Source organism: Leptodactylus fuscus, chromosome 11 (genome assembly GCF_031893055.1).
Source record: "Leptodactylus fuscus isolate aLepFus1 chromosome 11, aLepFus1.hap2, whole genome shotgun sequence".
Lineage (NCBI taxonomy): Eukaryota > Metazoa > Chordata > Amphibia > Anura > Leptodactylidae > Leptodactylus > Leptodactylus fuscus.
Window position 1 is genome coordinate 83,213,555 of NC_134275.1, and position 12,172 is coordinate 83,225,726.

General features: G+C 44.8%; 1 protein-coding gene across 1 annotated transcript in view; it reads right to left on the reverse strand.

The window, feature by feature from the left end:
• PLEKHG2 (pleckstrin homology and RhoGEF domain containing G2) overlaps positions 1-11,649 on the reverse strand; it is a 62,796-nt gene extending 51,147 nt beyond the window's left edge. The window contains exon 1 of the mRNA XM_075259874.1: positions 11,387-11,649. The gene's annotated coding sequence lies outside the window, so the exon portion shown is untranslated. The remainder of the gene's footprint in view (positions 1-11,386) is intronic.
• Positions 11,650-12,172: the final 523 nt, after the last annotated feature.

Sequence of the window (12,172 nt, forward strand, 5' to 3'; positions counted from 1 at the left end):
GTTGTGGACAAACATGGCATAAAATAAGTAGCAGAGACATTATTATTATTATCATTATTATTATCAGATTTGCTTGGTAGTAAAAAGCCAAATATGCAATAATAATAATAATAATACATTTTATTTATATAGCAATATCTAAATCTGAAAGAAAGGTGAAGAAGAGGAGATGGTTTAGAGGAGAATATCACAAACATGTAGAAGACATATATAGTAGTCATTTATTAGGAATAGTAGTCATGCAGGGTTACCGCCAGTCCTCTTGTAGTATGTATAAAATATTAAAGGGGTTTTCTGGGCTAAAGATATGATTGATCAATATCAGTCTGACATATGGGACCCCGCGATCCTGCTGTCCCAATATCCAATACACAGAGAACGGAGCAGGAAGCGGACAGCGCTGTTCTCTGTGTAGTGGCTGAACCAAGTCACTGCAGCTTAACTCCCATTCAAATGAATAGAAGGTGATCTGCAATACCTGGTCTGGCCACCACTCAGGAACAGCGCTGTCTGCTTCCTGCTCCATTATCTGAGATCAGCTGCTGAGAATAGCTGACATATTAGGGGAATTGCCCTACGATACCCATCAGGGACACACTTTGGGAGGAAGGGGGGGGTGATAGGGGGTAGGATTTGGGGTTCTTTGTGTTATTTGGTACTCGCAGTTCCAAGCTGAGATGTTCATGAGAAGTGAAGCTAAATGATAAAGTTATTGGTGACTGCCTAGGAACTGTATATATCTACTCAGTAAGATAGCCCTTGATATCCATATACGGTACTGTGCAAAAGTTTTAGGCTTGCGTGAAAAAAATGCTGCAAACGAAGAATGCTTTCAGGAATAGAAGGGTTAATAGTTTATTTTTGTAAATGTAAATCCCATCAATATTCGGTGTGACCTTTGCCCTTCCCCTTCCATTGGTTCTTCTCGCTACTTGCAGACAGTTTTTGGCAGCACTGGGCAGGGAGGCTGTTCCTACTGCCATTTTGGAGAACTAAGCCCAAATTGTCTGTGGTTGTTGTTCGTTCCAATCCGTCTGTCTCTTCATATCTCCCAGACAGACTGGATGATGGGGAAATCAGGGCTATATCTGCGGGGGCCGGATCATCACTTCCAGGACTCCTCCTCCGAAGGGCAAAAGTCACACCAAATATTGATGGGATTTATATTTACAAAAATAAACTATTAACCCTTCTATTTCTGGAAGCATTCACACTCTGCTTGCCTAAAACTGTCTATTATGACCATGAACAGGGCGATACTGTCTGTAGTCTTGGAAAGCTGAGTATTGTTAGCAGATGTTGACATGTAATATGCAGCGGGGCTGGGTCCGGCCTTCCATATTGCGGCCTCTCTGCTCCCATGGTTGGCATCCTGCTGGCACCTCGCCATTATTGTGGCTCTATACAAGCAGCCAGCCGGTCACCCATGCACGGCACATCCAGAGGTAGTCAGCCCTCAATATGCTTATCAGCGGGGCTCCTCCTCGCCCTCCTACCCCCTCCACGCCAAGCACAGGAATCTCACATAAAGCAGCAGCCTGGTGCCAATAAACCTTCGGCTTCCCGGGATTCATTAACACAATTACATTTCATTTCCTCATATAGGTAATGGAAGTGTAAGTTTATAACACGCTCACACCCATCGCCAGAAGATTACTCGACACTTAGAGTAAGGAACCATTGTGAGCCGCACGTCTGTCACCGGCATCCTCTCATTAACAAAGGAAATTAGGAAGAGAAAACCCACTGCGCCCACAATAAGACCTGGCACATGTGCCCGCCGAAGAAAGTTTTCGTAAGCCCGCTGGTTCCCGCCATCGCATCACTACCCTGCTGAACAAAAGTACCAAGATAAGGTCATGGCCTTCTCCAATGCAGGTATATTTGGATAGAAAACGTATCCTTAGGATGGACTTGGTTCAGTTTTCGGCTATAGCTGGGCTCAATGTCCAACCACTATAGATCCAAGGGATGACTTCTGCAAAGAGTCTACCGTATAGACACCATTAGTATTAGCGTACAGTGATCGCCTCACTATACAGCCGGGGGTGTAACTATAGGGGGTGCAGAGGTTGCAATTACAACCCAGGAGCCTTAGGGGACCCACAAGCACTGGTGTAACTTTAGAGGTCACACCTGCCTCTGGTGCACTGGAGGGAGAGGATTTAGGATACACAGCCTTCCACTGTCAGAAAGGAGAGTATTAACCATTTAATGCCAGAAGTAACAGTTGGGAAGGAGGGATTCTGTGGGGAGACACTGTGGCACACAAGGGGGCTACTATATGGGTGGCACTGACAGGGGGTGGGAAGCTAAATTTTGACATAATGTACGGATCGGAGATAAGGAGAAGTGGCATGAGGCGTTCAAGCCGAGCTATTGTACCAAGGCCCATAAGCCTTCAGTATCACCCCTGTATAGATCAATCATCAATACTCCGCACCACATCAGGGATAGGGATCACATCTGTAGTCCCTTTTGCCATGTCACTAACAGAATGGGGTGCCTGGCACCCAATAAATTCTACAATCCAGACCCCATCATTGGATGCATTCAGATATACAGAGACATCCAGATATATAACAGAGTCACCATCAGGCTTTGTGTTTGGGTCACCCAGAAAGGAAAGTGTTAAAAGGTCTGTTTAGGTCACCGAGGGCTGAATTCCCAATCAAAGGCTTTCGCTGGTGTACAAAGTGCTTATCCTTTTAATTTCCAGACTGTTGAGCTCAGGTTTCAGAGCAACGCTCTGGGGTATACAGCGAGGAAGGAGAGCCCAAAAACAGAGTCAAAATTAGAACAGGTCTCGGGCTGGTGGCACGGCCCTCTTCCTAGCATCCCGTGTCCCATGGAGTCCTTTCCTTTTCTCCATCCCCATCAAGGCTGTGGACAGGTTAAGTGTAAAGTTGGAGGTCTGACATAAGGGTCGGAGGGGGGATTGGAGACCTTTGGGGGGATTTGGGCCATGCTATAGAGATCGTAAGTTACTAGTTTTACGTCCGTCTGATGTTCCATCCTCTACATCGCATAAGTTATCATTCCGTGTTACAGATTGTATAACACGTATCGTAACATTAGATTGTGCAACCAGGCGAAAAAGAGAAAAGAAAACCCATGACGATACAAAATATGTTTACGCCAACACACAAAGAGGGCGGTGCGTCCTCGCCACACGTGATGCCGTACACTGGGTCCATGCTGCGGTGTGTGCATTACACACTCACTCTAAAATCTTGCTCTCTGACCCTTCCAAATATGGAAACAATCAGTTTCCAAAATATCTGACATGTTTCCAAAAATACTTTTGGGATCAGATATCGTAAAGCGCTTTCTGCATAATATGAGCTGGTGCGAGAGGCCTCAGAGCTCCCACAAAAAAACATGTTTTCTCACAGGCAAAATGTTCCAATTTATTCATGCACGGCCAATAGACGGGATATACAGTCTATTGTTTCCAGACCGAGCACATTATACATCACTCTACTATTGGGGACCTCCGGACCCTGCCATTATTGATGGGACCCAAAGATAACCCAATGCTATAGGGGATGCCGGGCCTTTGTCTAAGAATTCTGTGGTTGTATCTAATGGAAGGTTATCTCCTTCCTCCTGCCCAATTCTATGGAATGGGGATCACACATAAGAGGCGTCAGAGTTTTACGGACAATTATGGCTAGAACCATTGTGTGGTAATGTGTAAATGTGCACAGTAAGCTGGTGTAAGCGGCCATTTTCTTGTGGCCCAGGCATGCACAGTTGGCTCTGCCTGAGGCCTAGAAGATTGAAACCTAGGATGGAAGAAGACACGTGAAGAGGCCTTTCCAGAAGAAGATGGAGGCGGCGCTGGAGATTTCCCAATGCTGGAGATTTCTCACGCAGCATTGAGGACACCCCCAGTTCTGTTTGAGTGCTGGGGATCGCCCCCAGTGCTGCAAGAGAACTCATCTGCATACCGAAGAAAAGTGGGATTTCAACCGAACGGCGGCGCGGAGAAGATATCTAAAGGTAGTAGAAGAATAGCCTTTCTTAAGGCTATTCCTACGTGGTACCCAGAAAAAAAGGTATCCAATGATAGGATCCCTTTAATACGACTATAATACACTTCCATGAAAGACTGCTGTTTCCTGCGCAATTTTTGGACCTCGACTATAATGGGAATCATATAGGACGGTATGAATAAAGATGCATGACCTAAATAGTGTGTACATTGCATTGCGTTCACTTGAGTGTCACTACCATTACATTGTGCAAACCATCTTGTCACGGATCCCGGTAACAATTGGGTTTTGGCCAACAATTTGACTCCTAGTAGGAGGGCACTAGAGACAATTATATCATTGACTCATTTAGTTACGGGCAAAACTATAGGAGGTGCAAAGGTCCCAAAGTGCAGAGGTCCCAAAAGAAGAACGATACCTATGTATGAGAGAACCCACAAATGTAGGTCCATGAGAGGAGCTCTGACTTATTTTGCTCTCTTAGAGGATAGATAATTATTCGCCATATGGTGGAAATTCCCCTTCATTAAAAGACACAACGTAATAAGTCTAAGAACAAATTGTTGCTTGGAAAGTTTTGTATCAGTTAGATATTTGTTGGCAACATGGTGAAGAGCTGGAATCACCGGGGCTTGCTGTAACCAACCATACGTCTACGTTATACCTACTGAAATGAATAGGCAACACAACTCCAACACAAAGGTAGGTGTTAAAGGAACTCCTGGTTAGTTAAGGAAGGACTTGAGTGGAGAATCTTCAAGAACCTCCAAGGACTAAATTAGTGAGAACCTCGAAGAGGAATCTTGTGTGCAACCTCTAACATTGAGGAGCAATCCAGGATCCTAAATCCTTTGGTTCCTCAACAAGTACAAGCCTTGGCTTCCTCCAGATGTAAGTTCCAAAAGATAAGATATAATACCAACATCATATCTAAGCTTTTCTTTATTGGGCAAAGGTTCCTTTTAATACCCTAGGCTTGTATCTAAATACTCAGAGTGATTTGTTGGCGCCCCCTTTACCGCCCCGCCCCTGAGGTACAGACTTTGCCTTCTCGGTCCTTGTTCGGAACCATACTGCTTTTGTACGTTCTTCCTTCCATACCACTGGTCATCTACGTTGAAGTTTGGGCAGATGTGGCCTTTGAGGTCCAATTTGGGACCCTTCCTACCCCCACCATTGGCTATGGCAATTACATATCTTAAGTGTATTTGCCCTTTACAGGACCTTATGATCCTCCGTAGTCTTGAAGGTTCGGCTCCGACCACATGTTGCCATGAAACTTTCGAGTGAACGGGTAATATTTGCGTTGTAAGTTTCTCCCCAGAAGGTCCCTCATCTCTGGGTCGGAGAAGTTTGTAGTTAAATGGTCCATTAACTATGTGGTCTGTGAAAGTTCAGCGCTGGAACTATTTATCTACATCTACTTATGGGATGGGGACGGGAAGGGGGCGCTGTAATTGTTTCCTACAATCCTCTAATTACTGGGCTCATTTTAATCATTAGCGGAATAAGTAACATGATAAAACACATCACAAGGCGGACATAATGATGGCGGCCTCTCTCACAAAGCCTTCCCATAATTGCTGCCTGTCCATTTTCTGCTTGATCATTTCGCCGTCGTCCCTTTTCAGATGACCTAAATCGCTATGACTGGAGCAGAAGATCAGAGTCTGCGTTGAAGTGACCCTTGACCGTCTCTAGGAGAAGTCATTCCCAGCCATATTAGGAGCTGCAGATGTTAATGGGGTTGTAGAGGATTACAAAAATAGGACTGCTTTTATCGCGGACGTGCAGGGGATTGTAGCTCAGATCCACTCAATTTAAAGGGGCTGAGCTGCAGTACCAGACACAGCCTGTGGGGAGGTGTGGCGCTATCACCGGAAGAAAGCAATCATGTTTTTCCAATATTATAATGAACAGATTGCTTAAAGATATTATAAAAACTTATCTGCCATACAGACCAGTAGTTTGGCCGTCTGTGTCTATCCATCCTTATACAGAGGTCTGGATTTTGGAAAATTTGGGGTTAAGTTTTTGATTTATTCTGGTGGCCGTAGGAGCGACCATTATTGGCAGAAGACCCATTTATTATGAGATCTCTTACATTGATACCTTACAATCTCAATCTGTCCAGATGTTTTTGGAGTGTCGGAGTAAACCAAGGAGGACCCCAGATAAACACCAAATCCTTACACATGTTGGCCCTGTTCAAACCCAGAACTGTGAGGCAAAGCTGCAAACTTAAAGGGGACCTCCACCTCCAACTCTTTCCATTCTTTTGATTCTGAAACAAATAGGATTTTTTCTCTAGCCCCCACCGTTCCTGAGCAATTGGTGTAGTTACTTTCAGCACCCACTATGCCAATTATTCTCTATACGTTCAGGTGGGCAGGTCCCAGACTATCTGCTCAAGCCTAGGACCGCCTACTTGACAATATAGAGCCTAATTAGGATATTGCGTGTTGAAACTAACAGAAATGATAGCTCAGAAATGGTGCAGGCCAGAGAAAAAATTCCAACTGTGCCGAAATCTGTGGAATGGCGCCTACAGGAGGATACACAGAGTTGGAAGAGTTAGTATAAGGCCCCCTTTAATATAGGTACACCATATGCATAGGGGAAGTCTCCCATCCCCCACCACCGCATCTCCGGTCATCCAGACCATCACTTGGGGACCGAATTGTAAAAGAGACCGTATAACAAAGTGACTACACCACATGTGCTTGGTTATATGACCCCTCCTGACATAATTATATACAACCCCTTTAATCCCTCAGGAGGTGACTGACCTTCCCAGTAATCTCCAGAACGTTGCCCTGTTACACTAAATTACTTAAAAAAGCGTGACCCGTCAATATATATCAAACCCCGAGACAAGATTTATGTTATACGTGTTGCGTCTGAAAACAGATATGAATTCAGTTCTTAAGCTCTGCTACATGACAGCCTAAGGTTCAGATACAAGAGTCACAAAGTAAGACCTCACTGGTGCACAAACATGGAAGATAATGTCCCTTATAAGACAACGAAACCGGAACATAAACGAGAACAGGGGTCTACTTTATGGGATCAAATCTGTAGGAACTACTCTATGGGACCTATTCTATGGGATTAACTCTATGGGATCTACTCTACTGGGTTTACTCTATGGGATCCATTCTAAAGTATCTACTTTATGGGATCAAATCTATAGGAACTACTCTATGGGAAATACTCTACGGGGTTCACCCCTTGGGATCTACTCTACAAGATCTACTTTATGGGATCAAATCTATAGGAACTGCTCTATGGGACCTATTCTATGGGATTAACTCTATGGGATCTCCTCTACACTGTTTACTCTATGGGATCTACTCTACAGGATCTACTTTATGGGATCAAATCTATAGGAACTGCTCTATGGGACCTATTCTATGGGATTAACTCTATGGGATCTACTCTACACAGTTTACTCTATGGGATCTACTCTACAGGATCTACTTTATGGGCTTAAATCTATAGGAACCCTATGGATCTACTCCACAGGATCTACTCTACGGCATTTAATTTAAGGCATCTACTCTATGGTTTACACTATTGGATCTATGCTACTGGATCTACACTACGGGATTTAATTTATGGCATCTACTTTATGGGTTTACTCCATTGGATCTATTTTATAGATCAATCTGCTATATGGGATTTACTCTATGGGATCTACTCTATGGGGCTGTCTTAACAAGATCTAACAGACTTGGTCAATGCCAGTGTTCATCAAATATTAACACCAAGACAGCAAGAACCATTGATAACTACCCATGATCTAAATTGTAATACCCGCTACCTGCCACTAGGAGCAGACTGAGCAGTTGGGTAAGTGAGCAGTTACCAGGGGCCGGGCAGAACATTTGCCTTATGATTGAATGACTTGATGTCTCTTGACCTCTGGGTGTTGGGTTTGATGACATCACTGGTCCTACCCTAAGGCCTGAGAATTCACCTCATCCCAAACACATATCAGAATGCATTGGACTGTGTAGTCACGCAACGGACAGCACCGCCATGTAATGGAAAGCAGATTTACCCGATGTCAGAAGGTGAATCGTTCACTTCATTGCAATTTCTCTGTTTGGAATCCGCTGTCATACACAATAAAGTAATCGCGTTCACCGGCATCATTCACTAGAGCGCCCTCCTCATACATGTGAAACCAATTTTACCCACAAAAACAGAGAGCTGGTGACCGGGCAAAATTATCATAAATTAAAGAAGAATGCCGGGCATTGTAATAGAGTGGCGGCATTCACTGTAACCAAACGCACACGGTCAATGGGAAACAGGAGACAAACCACAAGTGTATCGGCAAGACATTGGAAGAATACCAAGACAGAATAATGTAAAAATCCCCTATTAGGTCATGTTATCTAATGGGGGTCCAAGTCTGGGCCTTCCTACAAGAAAGTCCTCAAGAAGACCCTGGTTCTAAGATGACACCTTGTCTCACTTACAACAAGGGTAACATAAGAAGAAGGCCCTACTGGCAAATGGTTGGTTCTACGGTCAACTCCAACTGGGACTGTCCTCTGTTGGCCTTGGAGGACCATTGGGGGCCATGAAGGTTCATCGAAAACAGAGTTGTTAAAATAGACTGCATAATTGGAAAGAGGACCCTCACAACTATTCACTTTGGTGGTCCAACTGGTGGACTCCAGCTTGTGGACTTATAGGTTGTCTCATGAAGATGATCCCACCTTACGGGTGCCAATCCATTCAAGGCCACCATACATTTGTAGGTTGGCCACGTCTTTCCCCGGCAAAGTCAACTAGTGGAAGCAGGAGTGGTCAGCTGGTTCATTATTTAAAGGCGAAGTCTAAATTTTAGCCCTGACTTCAGCGGTAGATGGGGTTACGATTGTTCATATAGATTGGAGTTGCTCCTGTAAAACTCGCAGGTTGGTTGTCAGCCCTTTCTTATCTCATCGATGTCACAGGAATTGTATGTTGTTACATGACTGTATTCTATTCCTTGGGTGGAGTCTAGTGTGCGAAAGGTTACGTGCCCATGGGCTCCGACAATGTAAATACAAGCCCCATAAATCAACAACAGTACAATACACAATGTATACTGAAATGTATAATGGACGGCTGCTGTGGGCATGTGATACATGTCAGCTGTGCTCACCAAAGGGACACATGACTTTTCAGTGTGAATTCTTGGCATGTCTTGGAGACAGCAAGCACTGTATGGGGATGTACATATTTGCACCAGATGGTCCAGGCCTAGGTGGGCACCCGGTCCTTGTAACAGTCAGCAGACTCTTATATTCCCTATGAGGTGATAACATGGGTCAACGATGCCGATGCATATGATCCGCCAAGAATGTGCCAACTTACACCCATATATATGTTGCCATTATGGAGCCCCTGGTCTGCCCCAAGTTGATGCCGTGGGGCCATAGTGAGATAACAGATACCCCAATGACTCCTGTCCCAGGTCTGAGTCAACTGGGCAACCTCCATCTACAGGACAGACTCTACGTGTCCTAAGGACGATTACCATACCTATAATGTATATGAGTAAGGTTATACTGGGCACCACATGACACACGACATTGGCAGCCGTCCTCTTTACCTGATGCATCATACAAGTCTACCACACCACTCGAGCTCGATCACACATAATGCAGCTCTGTTGGTCTTACTCATACTAAAGCAGTCACTTTTATCATAGTGTTAGGGTCAGTCTGACTCACGGGTCAGACATTTACTCACTAAACACCCATTTAAGTAGCCATCTTTAATGCTTCCATCTTCTAGATGGGAATGAACTACAAGCCCTGGTTCCTAGAAGCTCTGTACAGCCATAAACCCTGGGGATTGCAGTAGGGAAGGAGAAAGATGTCAGGAGAGACCATTTGCCCTTGGGATAAGTCAACCTTTAGGAGAAGTGATGAGAGTACTGATGTTTGGACGATGAGTCAAGCCTGTATGGGTAGGATTAGCAGGACACAGGTTGTCAGAGTCTTCTGTAAAGCTGACCATAGCCAAAACAGTTATGGTGATGTCCAACTATAAGTCTCATCAGCCGGATCACATTTAGGCCCCCTTTATACAACGAGACGTAAATCATCACATCCACGTTCGCTGAGACTACAATATTTACACACAGGTTCTAACAAAGGAGTTTAGGCCTTGGGGAGACGCGAGTCTATCTGAGGAGCAGCTGTATTTGCAAAGACATCATATACAGAAGAGCAAAAGAGGACAATTGATGACTCAAGTTGAAGACCAAGATAGACCAATCCCAACAATGAAGAAAGGGCCCTTTTGGTCAATGGGATGGCATCAAAGCAATTGAATGGACTCTATGGACAAATGTCATACTGGGAAGTCGTCCAGACGTGAAGGATGACAGAAAGTGACGGCATCACGTCATAAAGGATCTCAACATCCAGATCTGGAACAGTAACTAGACTTTATCTTCATTCTTCTATGACATACCTAGCATCTTGTCCCCCCTCCTACGATTGTCCCATTGTCTATCCATTCTCTACACCTGCTTCTTCCTAGAGTCACACATCCTTATAAAGGAACCTCTTTGTTGTGTGGTTTCCAAGGGTTATGGGTCAGAAGGACAATTCGGCATCTTATGACTTGGAGAACATGTTCGAGGGGTTCTGACTCACGATATTTGAAGACTTGTGGAACCGTTTTGTTGTATCGTTTACAAGGGTTATAGACTGGAAGGACAATGGGGGACCTTATGACTTAGAGGACATATTCGAGGGGTTCTGACTCACGATATTTGAAGACTTGAGGAACCGTTTTGTTGTGTCGTTTACAAGGGTTATAGACTAGAAGGACAATGGGGGACCTTATGACTTAGAGGACATGTTCGAGGGGTTCTGATTCACTTATTTGGAGACTTGAGGAACCTTCTTTTCTTATCGTTTACATAAGTTATAGGTCGGAAGGACAATGGTGTGTTTTACGACTCAGAGAACATGGTCAAGGGGTCTCGACTCACTATATTTGGAGAAGTAAAATGAATGACAAGACCCTCAGGAGACACAACAGATACAACTGATGGACAAGCCAACTTGAACATAGCTGGCTCAGTGAGAACAATTCCCCAATGTGTATCTTTATAGGTTCTCAGAACACGAAGAACACAATGAGGGCAGTATGCAATGTAGCGTAAAGTGATACAAATGTTAACATTGCAGCAGGGATGGATACAGTGTCTTTCTTAAGGACATGTAACGCTATATCCTTTGTGATGTAGTCACCCCCAGTTGTAAGAGGAGATCGAAGCAGATCTGTGTCTCAGACAAATTAAGGGTCTCGTGCCCCCCTCTTTACTAGCTCAGCCCCCATATTCCTATTGTTCTATGTAAGAGTGGTCTTACCTTATCTGTGCCACACTCTGTGCCCCAGTTTGAGGTTCGCCAGTCAGACAGATGCCATCTGGTACCCCCCAAAAATCATATCCTTATCCACATGGAGTGAGGATGAAGAAGAGATGTCCCTTTTCCAAGTTGGAGATCTGGCACTAAATCCTGAGAACGGCTCCTGCATCCAAGTGTAAAGACAAAGTCAGATTCATTGACAAGGGTGCCCCGTCTCCCCCAAACCACAGGGGACTGGTGCGGTCTATGGAGAGAGAAAGAAGCTGGACAATCCAGAGGAAATAAGGGGCCGGGGCTGTGTAATGGGCCAGGGAGGGGAGGGAGAGAGAGAATGAGAGCAGGGGGAGGGAGGCACAGCTGAGAGGGGGGAGACTGGGCTGGAGCCGTAACAAAACTCTCAAAAGTTTCCTGCTTCTCTTAACCCCTCCGTTGCCATATGAGAAGTCACTGTGTGCTGGTACCGGTATCTGCCTACCTCTCCGCAGGTACCTACCTGCCCCTCTATAAACCCTTTTGCACTGGCTACCTTTCCGGTATAGGTACTGGCACCATATAACTAATTCGGTGGCTTATTCTATACACCATAATGCAAATAGATTTTGTAAATTTTGCAAAAAATTAGGGGCACGCTCTATGGACTTAGCTAGGCTGCTGCTTGTACAGCATATACCCTGGGTGCCATGCCATGCCAAGGCGGTGCCAATAAACCAATTGGAATCGATCAGGGTGTTTAGACAGAAGGTAAGGCTAGGTAGGGCTACATGGCGACCTTGACCACAATTCTAG